General features: G+C 54.8%; 1 protein-coding gene across 2 annotated transcripts in view; it reads right to left on the reverse strand.

Annotated features, from left to right (window-relative positions):
- Positions 1-7,752, reverse strand: part of ATP8B4 (ATPase phospholipid transporting 8B4 (putative)) — a 355,883-nt gene extending 348,131 nt beyond the window's left edge. Inside the window, exon 1 of one of the 2 annotated variants that reach the window (XM_073568472.1) lies at positions 7,429-7,752. The gene's annotated coding sequence lies outside the window, so the exon portion shown is untranslated. The other variant, XM_073568473.1, reaches the window with a different exon arrangement.
- Between the last annotated feature and the right edge of the window lie 1,859 nt (positions 7,753-9,611).

Consider the following 9,611-nt stretch of genomic DNA (forward strand, 5'->3'; position numbering starts at 1 on the left):
TCTGACAGGTCACGTCTAAAAATTAGCAGCCTGACTAGCTCCGTGTACCCGTCTGACCAGACTAGAACATGCTGCGATTTTTTTCACATGAAGTTTTTGAGAAAAATAGCCCATCTGAAGCAGCACATAGGCTAACAGTGGGTGCTTGTGTTGTCCGTTTTCCATATGTACAGCATGCGATTTAAAACCCATTCGTCTGAATGTAGAGAGTATAAAATTTACAGTAAAACACGACAAGCCAAAATAAAAAATGCAAAAAGTGTGGCCTCAGAGTAGGCCTGTGGTCCTCCTGTTCTTTCCCTAAACTCACACTGACAGATGGTGCTGAATGCCCACGGGGTGCCATGGCACTGCAGGTCATCAAACCTAATACGCCCTGATAAATCTCCCGACAAGTTTCATGTATGCGTGTAAATGGCATAAGTGACTGGCTGCAGTAGTGATGTGCACTGTAGTTGTTCTGCAGTGGATGAGGAAGAAGCAACAGTGCAGGAGCAGCGGTGGATGGAGGAGGTGTGGTGGTGGTGGAGGAGTGGATGGAGAAGAACAATTGGAGGTGGATGGAAAAAGAAGAGAAAGGAGCAAAAGCGGATGGAGTATCAATAGTGGATAGTGGAGTGGTGGCGGATGGAGAATCGGTTGTGGAAAGAGCAGAAGCGGATGGGGGCTCGGCGGCCAGTGGTGGATGGAAGCTTCGTAGCGGATGGAAGCTCGGCAGCAGATGGAGGATCGGTGGCGGATGGGGAGATTGGTGGCAGATGGAGGACCGGTAGCGGATAGGGGACCGGCAGCGGATGGGGGACCAGTAAAGGATGGAGGATCGGTAGCGGATGGAGGACCGGTAGCAGATGGGGGATAGGTAGCGGATGGAGGACAGGTAAGAGATGGGGGATAGGTAGCGGATGGAGGAGAGGTAGAGGATGGAGGACAGGTAGGAGATGGGGGATAGGTAGCGGATGGAGGAGAGGTAGAGGATGGAGGAGAGGTAGGAGATGGGGGATAGGTAGCGGATGGAGGACAGGTAGGAGATGGGGGATAGGTAGCGGATGGAGGACAGGTAGGAGATGGGGGATAGGTAGCGGATGGAGGAGAGGTAGAGGATGGAGGAGAGGTAGAGGATGGGGGGATAGGTAGCGGATGGAGGAGAGGTATGAGATGGGGGATAGGTAGCGGATGGAGGAGAGGTAGAGGATGGAGGACAGGTAGGAGATGGGGGATAGGTAGCGGATGGAGGACAGGTAGGAGATGGGGGATAGGTAGCGGATGGAGGACAGGTAGGAGATGGGGGATAGGTAGCGGATGGAGGAGAGGTAGAGGATGGAGGACAGGTAGGAGATGGGGGATAGGTAGAGGATGGAGGACAGGTAGAGGATGGAGGAGAGGTAGAGGATGAAGGAGAGGTAGGAGATGGGGGATAAGTAGGAGATGGGGGATAAGTAGCGGATGGAGGACAGGTAGGAGATGGGGGAGAGGTAGCGGATGGAGGACAGGTAGCGGATGGAGGACAGGTAGCGGATGGAGGACAGGTAGCGGATGGAGGACAGGTAGCGGATGGAGGACAGGTAGCGGATGGAGGACAGGTAGAGGATGGAGGACAGGTAGAGGATGGAGGAGAGGTAGAGGATGAAGGAGAGGTAGGAGATGGGGGATAAGTAGGAGATGGGGGATAAGTAGCGGATGGAGGACAGGTAGGAGATGGGGGAGAGGTAGCGGATGGAGGACAGGTAGCGGATGGAGGACAGGTAGCGGATGGAGGACAGGTAGCGGATGGAGGACAGGTAGCGGATGGAGGACAGGTAGCGGATGGAGGACAGGTAGCGGATGGAGGACAGGTAGCGGATGGAGGACAGGTAGCGGATGGAGGACAGGTAGCGGATGGAGGACAGGTAGCGGATGGAGGACAGGTAGCGGATGGAGGACAGGTAGCGGATGGAGGACAGGTAGAGGATGGAGGACAGGTAGGAGATGGGGGATAGGTAGCGGATGGAGGACAGGTAGGAGATGGGGGATAGGTAGCGGATGGAGGACAGGTAGGAGATGGGGGATAGGTAGCGGATGGAGGAGAGGTAGAGGATGGAGGACAGGTAGGAGATGGGGGACAGGTAGAGGATGGAGGACAGGTAGAGGATGGAGGACAGGTAGAGGATGAAGGAGAGGTAGGAGATGGGGGATAAGTAGGAGATGGGGGATAAGTAGCGGATGGAGGACAGGTAGGAGATGGGGGAGAGGTAGCGGATGGAGGAGAGGTAGCGGATGGAGGACAGGTAGCGGATGGAGGACAGGTAGCGGATGGAGGACAGGTAGCGGATGGAGGACAGGTAGCGGATGGAGGACAGGTAGCGGATGGAGGACAGGTAGCGGATGGAGGACAGGTAGCGGATGGAGGACAGGTAGCGGATGGAGGACAGGTAGCGGATGGAGGACAGGTAGCGGATGGAGGACAGGTAGCGGATGGAGGACAGGTAGCGGATGGAGGACAGGTAGCGGATGGAGGACAGGTAGCGGATGGAGGACAGGTAGCGGATGGAGGACAGGTAGCGGATGGAGGACAGGTAGAGGATGGAGGACAGGTAGAGGATGGAGGACAGGTAGCGGATGGAGGACAGGTAGCGGATGGAGGACAGGTAGCGGATGGAGGACAGGTAGCGGATGGAGGACAGGTAGCGGATGGAGGACAGGTAGCGGATGGAGGACAGGTAGCGGATGGAGGACAGGTAGCGGATGGAGGACAGGTAGCGGATGGAGGACAGGTAGAGGATGGAGGACAGGTAGAGGATGGAGGACAGGTAGAGGATGGAGGACAGGTAGAGGATGGAGGACAGGTAGAGGATGGAGGACAGGTAGAGGATGGAGGACAGGTAGCGGATGGAGGACAGGTAGAGGATGGAGGACAGGTAGCGGATGGAGGACAGGTAGCGGATGGAGGACAGGTAGGAGATGGAGGACAGGTAGGAGATGGAGGACAGGTAGGAGATGGGGGACAGGTAGCGGATGGAGGAGAGGTAGAGGATGGAGGAGAGGTAGAGGATGGGGATAGGTAGAGGATGGAGGACAGGTAGGAGATGGAGGAGAGGTAGAGGATGGAGGACAGGTAGCGGATGGAGGACAGGTAGCGGATGGAGGACAGGTAGCGGATGGAGGACAGGTAGCGGATGGAGGACAGGTAGCGGATGGAGGACAGGTAGCGGATGGAGGACAGGTAGCGGATGGAGGACAGGTAGCGGATGGAGGACAGGTAGCGGATGGAGGACAGGTAGCGGATGGAGGACAGGTAGCGGATGGAGGACAGGTAGCGGATGGAGGACAGGTAGCGGATGGAGGACAGGTAGAGGATGGAGGACAGGTAGAGGATGGAGGACAGGTAGAGGATGGAGGACAGGTAGAGGATGGAGGACAGGTAGAGGATGGAGGACAGGTAGCGGATGGAGGACAGGTAGCGGATGGAGGACAGGTAGCGGATGGAGGACAGGTAGCGGATGGAGGACAGGTAGAGGATGGAGGACAGGTAGAGGATGGAGGACAGGTAGAGGATGGAGGACAGGTAGAGGATGGAGGACAGGTAGAGGATGGAGGACAGGTAGAGGATGGAGGACAGGTAGCGGATGGAGGACAGGTAGCGGATGGAGGACAGGTAGGAGATGGAGGACAGGTAGGAGATGGAGGACAGGTAGGAGATGGGGGACAGGTAGCGGATGGAGGAGAGGTAGAGGATGGAGGAGAGGTAGAGGATGGGGATAGGTAGAGGATGGAGGACAGGTAGGAGATGGAGGAGAGGTAGAGGATGGAGGACAGGTAGGAGATGGGGGATAAGTAGCGGATGGAGGAGAGGTAGAGGATGGAGGAGAGGTAGAGGATGGGGGACAGGTAGAGGATGGGGGACAGGTAGAGGATGGGGGACAGGTAGAGGATGGGGGACAGGTAGAGGATGGGGGACAGGTAGAGGATGGGGGACAGGTAGAGGATGGGGGACAGGTAGCGGATGGAGGACAGGTAGCGGATGGAGGACAGGTAGCGGATGGAGGACAGGTAGCGGATGGAGGACAGGTAGCGGATGGAGGACAGGTAGCGGATGGAGGACAGGTAGCGGATGGAGGACAGGTAGCGGATGGAGGACAGGTAGCGGATGGAGGACAGGTAGCGGATGGAGGACAGGTAGCGGATGGAGGACAGGTAGCGGATGGAGGACAGGTAGCGGATGGAGGACAGGTAGCGGATGGAGGACAGGTAGCGGATGGAGGACAGGTAGAGGATGGAGGACAGGTAGAGGATGGAGGACAGGTAGAGGATGGAGGACAGGTAGAGGATGGAGGACAGGTAGCGGATGGAGGACAGGTAGAGGATGGAGGACAGGTAGAGGATGGAGGACAGGTAGAGGATGGAGGACAGGTAGAGGATGGAGGACAGGTAGAGGATGGAGGACAGGTAGAGGATGGAGGACAGGTAGCGGATGGAGGACAGGTAGCGGATGGAGGACAGGTAGGAGATGGAGGACAGGTAGGAGATGGAGGACAGGTAGGAGATGGGGGACAGGTAGCGGATGGAGGAGAGGTAGAGGATGGAGGAGAGGTAGAGGATGGGGATAGGTAGAGGATGGAGGACAGGTAGGAGATGGAGGAGAGGTAGAGGATGGAGGACAGGTAGGAGATGGGGGATAAGTAGCGGATGGAGGAGAGGTAGAGGATGGAGGAGAGGTAGAGGATGGAGGAGAGGTAGAGGATGGAGGAGAGGTAGAGGATGGGGGACAGGTAGAGGATGGGGGACAGGTAGAGGATGGGGGACAGGTAGAGGATGGGGGACAGGTAGAGGATGGGGGACAGGTAGAGGATGGGGGACAGGTAGAGGATGGGGGACAGGTAGAGGATGGGGGACAGGTAGGAGATGGAGGACAGGTAGGAGATGGAGGACAGGTAGGAGATGGAGGACAGGTAGGAGATGGAGGACAGGTAGGAGATGGAGGACAGGTAGGAGATGGAGGACAGGTAGGAGATGGAGGACAGGTAGGAGATGGAGGACAGGTAGGAGATGGAGGACAGGTAGGAGATGGAGGACAGGTAGGAGATGGAGGACAGGTAGGAGATGGAGGACAGGTAGGAGATGGAGGACAGGTAGGAGATGGGGGATAGGTAGCGGATGGAGGAGAGGTAGAGGATGGAGGAGAGGTAGAGGATGGGGATAGGTAGAGGATGGAGGACAGGTAGGAGATGGAGGAGAGGTAGAGGATGGAGGACAGGTAGGAGATGGGGGATAAGTAGCGGATGGAGGAGAGGTAGAGGATGGAGGAGAGGTAGAGGATGGAGGAGAGGTAGAGGATGGAGGAGAGGTAGAGGATGGGGGACAGGTAGAGGATGGGGGACAGGTAGAGGATGGGGGACAGGTAGAGGATGGGGGACAGGTAGAGGATGGGGGACAGGTAGAGGATGGGGGACAGGTAGAGGATGGGGGACAGGTAGAGGATGGGGGACAGGTAGAGGATGGGGGACAGGTAGAGGATGGGGGACAGGTAGAGGATGGGGGACAGGTAGAGGATGGGGGACAGGTAGAGGATGGGGGACAGGTAGAGGATGGGGGACAGGTAGAGGATGGGGGACAGGTAGAGGATGGGGGACAGGTAGAGGATGGGGGACAGGTAGGAGATGGGGGACAGGTAGGAGATGGGGGACAGGTAGGAGATGGGGGACAGGTAGGAGATGGGGGACAGGTAGGAGATGGGGGACAGGTAGAGGATGGGGGACAGGTAGAGGATGGGGGACAGGTAGAGGATGGGGGACAGGTAGGGGATGGGGGACAGGTAGGGGATGGGGGACAGGTAGGAGATGGGGGACAGGTAGGAGATGGGGGACAGGTAGGAGATGGGGGACAGGTAGGGGATGGGGGACAGGTAGAGGATGGGGGACAGGTAGAGGATGGGGGACAGGTAGAGGATGGGGGACAGGTAGAGGATGGGGGACAGGTAGAGGATGGGGGACAGGTAGGAGATGGGGGACAGGTAGGGGATGGGGGACAGGTAGAGGATGGGGGACAGGTAGAGGATGGGGGACAGGTAGAGGATGGGGGACAGGTAGAGGATGGGGGACAGGTAGGAGATGGGGGACAGGTAGGAGATGGGGGACAGGTAGGAGATGGGGGACAGGTAGGAGATGGGGGACAGGTAGGAGATGGGGGACAGGTAGGAGATGGGGGACAGGTAGGAGATGGGGGACAGGTAGGAGATGGGGGACAGGTAGGAGATGGGGGACAGGTAGGAGATGGGGGACAGGTAGGAGATGGGGGACAGGTAGAGGATGGGGGACAGGTAGAGGATGGGGGACAGGTAGAGGATGGGGGACAGGTAGAGGATGGGGGACAGGTAGAGGATGGGGGACAGGTAGGAGATGGAGGAGAGGTAGAGGATGGAGGAGAGGTAGAGGATGGAGGAGAGGTAGAGGATGGGGACAGGTAGGAGATGGAGGAGAGGTAGAGGATGGAGGACAGGTAGGAGATGGGGGATAGGTAGAGGATGGAGGAGAGGTAGAGGATGGAGGAGAGGTAGAGGATGGAGGAGAGGTAGAGGATGGAGGAGAGGTAGAGGATGGAGGAGAGGTAGTGGATGGAGGAGAGGTAGTGGATGGAGGAGAGGTAGTGGATGGAGGAGAGGTAGTGGATGGAGGAGAGGTAGTGGATGGAGGAGAGGTAGTGGATGGAGGAGAGGTAGAGGATGGAGGAGAGGTAGAGGATGGAGGAGAGGTAGAGGATGGAGGAGAGGTAGAGGATGGAGGAGAGGTAGGAGATGGGGGATAGGTAGCGGACGGAGGAGAGGTAGAGGATGGAGGACAGGTAGGAGATGGGGGAGAGGTAGAGGATGGAGGAGAGGTAGAGGATGGAGGAGAGGTAGAGGATGGAGGAGAGGTAGAGGATGGAGGAGAGGTAGAGGATGGAGGAGAGGTAGAGGATGGAGGAGAGGTAGAGGACGGGGGATAGGTAGCGGACGGAGGATAGGTAGCGGATGGAGGAAAGGTAGGAGATGGGGGATAGGTAGTGGATGGAGGAGAGGTAGAGGATGGAGGAAAGGTAGGAGATGGGGGATAGGTAGTGGATGGAGGAGAGGTAGCGGATGTTGAGGGGTGCTGGACCTTTGTTTATTGTTTTCAATAAGTGCCTGCCTTTAGAATATAAAAAGTGAATTTGTGGACAACCCCTTTACGAAAACTGCCAGAGCCCAGCCATTGCACATAGCCCTCGGCCTGCCCCTCTCCTGCACTGACCGCTGCTCTGCCGCCAGACACTGAACGATCCGGGCACAGATGGATTCTGATAGGAGAAAACTTCCTGCCGACCCCACACTCCTCATTCTCCTCACAGCCAGCACGCCGGGCGATGTTATCTCTACAGCTCGTCAGATCCGATAAACTTTATTAGCAACATTCCTGCCATGACAGTTCCGTTACTCACCTCCGCGCACGGTACCCGCATAATCATTCTCTGCCATCACTTCCATGGTGCCGCTCTACGTCATGAGGCCGAGAGCTGACTGCGGCACGCACCCTACTCCAGGCTCGCACACCGTGACCTCATCTCCGTTTCTCCAATTATAGTCATGGACCTAGATCTCTCTCAGGTCCGTTACTAGGTTTCATCTAAAGGACCTTTCCGTCCCAGACCATGTGACGCCTTCCAGCCAATCAACAATTTAAAGCAGAAAAGGCTCTTTCATTCAGGTCACACAGCTTACGTGAAGGACCTTTCAGCTGTCACGTGACTAAGTCAAGCCAATCAGCACTGAGCTTCCTGTATGTATAAAGTCGAGCATAGGCGCAGTGTCAGACAGTGTGGCAGGGCGAGTGAGCAGTCAGATACAGCAGGCAGCATCGTGTACTACTGCTAGCTGCATATGTGGCCTAGGTATATTCGACTAAAACTGCACACATCAAGGTGACCAATGACCTTCTGAGCAAAACGTAACGGTGAACACTCTCTGCTCATTCTTGACCTTTCGATACTGTTGACCACCATCTCCTAGGCTCCAGTCACTAGGCATTAAGGACAATGCTCTCTCCTGGTTCTCTAACTATCTTTCTGACCACTTCTTCAGTGTTTTGTTCGCTGGCTCCACGTCATCTCTTCCTCTCACTGTCGGGGTACCTCAGGGCTCAGTCCTCGGCCCCCTTCTCTTCTCTCTCTACACGGCCCCAATTGGACAGACCATCAGCAGATTTGACTTTCAGTACCATCTTTATGCAGATACACAACTATATACATCATTCCCTGACCTTACCCCCACTGTACTACAGAATGACAGTGTCTGTCCGCAGTCTGCAACGTCATGTCCACTCTGTATCTGAAACTCAACCTCTCCAAAACTGAACTTCTGCTCCCGCTGTCCACTAACCTTCCTAAATCTGACATTTCCTTCTCTGTGGGTGGCACCACAATAACACCCCGGCAGCAGGCGCACTGTCTTGGTGTTATGTTTGACACCAATCTCTCCTTCACATCCCATATACAATCCCTTGCTGCCTACACCTAAAGAACATCTCCAGAATCTGCCCTTTTCTCACCATGGAAACAACGAAAACCCTCACTGTAGCATTGATCCACTCCCGCCTGGACTACTGCAACGCTCTATTAATTGGCCTCCACGTTACTCGACTATCCCCTCTCCAGTCCATACTTAATGCAGCAGCCAGGGTCATCTATCTGGCTAATCGGTACTCAGACGTGTTCGCTCTTCGCCAGTCCTTACATTGGCTGCCCATTCATTATAGGATCCAATTCAAAGTACTTGTTCTCACCCACAAAGCTCTCCACAGGGCAGCACCCCCCTACATCTCCTCCCTCATTTCTGTCTATCGGCCTAACCGACCGCTGCGCTCTGCAAACGACTTTCGACTAACCTCTGCACTAATCCGTAAGTCCCACTCCCGACTCCAAGACTTCTCCCGCGCTGCCCAATCCTCTGGAATGCTCTACCCCAAGAAATTAGGACTATCCACAATTTGCATAGTTTCAGGCGCTCCCTCAAAACACATTTGTTCAGAGCGGAGAATCACGTTCACTAATCAAAGTCATTCTCTGTGTAAGGCTATGTGCACACGTATGCACAAAATTTCTGCATGAAAACCTGACTCCTTCCCAGAAAACGCATATTTTTTCTTTGCGTTTTTTGCGCAAAAACGTGCGTTTTTAATGCAGTTTTTCCGGAGCGGTCCCAGTCTCATAGAAAATAACTTGAAATGTAAATTTTCCGCAAAATTAATGAGCATGCTGCGTTTTTTCCCACAATGCGTTTTTTTTGTGGAAAAAAATGCATCAATATGCACAAAAAGTGCGGAATTCATTAAAATGAATGGGATGCTTCCTTTAAGCGGTTTATTTGGTAAATCCGCTAAAAAAAATGCATACATGTGAACACAGCCTCAGTGTGCATGTGTAGCCCATTCACTATCTCCATCCATCCCTCACTCCCTCAAGATGCCTGGACCATCATTGTAAATACATCATTGTAAATACACACCTGTACTCTGTATCTCCCTCACCTCATTGTAGATTGTAAGCTCTCACGAGCAGGGTCATCTTATTTTGCTTTAATTATTGTATTGTTAACGTTGTTACTTATGACTTGTGTTTTGAAACTG

Source organism: Dendrobates tinctorius, unplaced genomic scaffold, assembly GCF_039654945.1.
Source record: "Dendrobates tinctorius isolate UK_male_01 unplaced genomic scaffold, ASM3965494v1 ptg000022l, whole genome shotgun sequence".
Lineage (NCBI taxonomy): Eukaryota > Metazoa > Chordata > Amphibia > Anura > Dendrobatidae > Dendrobates > Dendrobates tinctorius.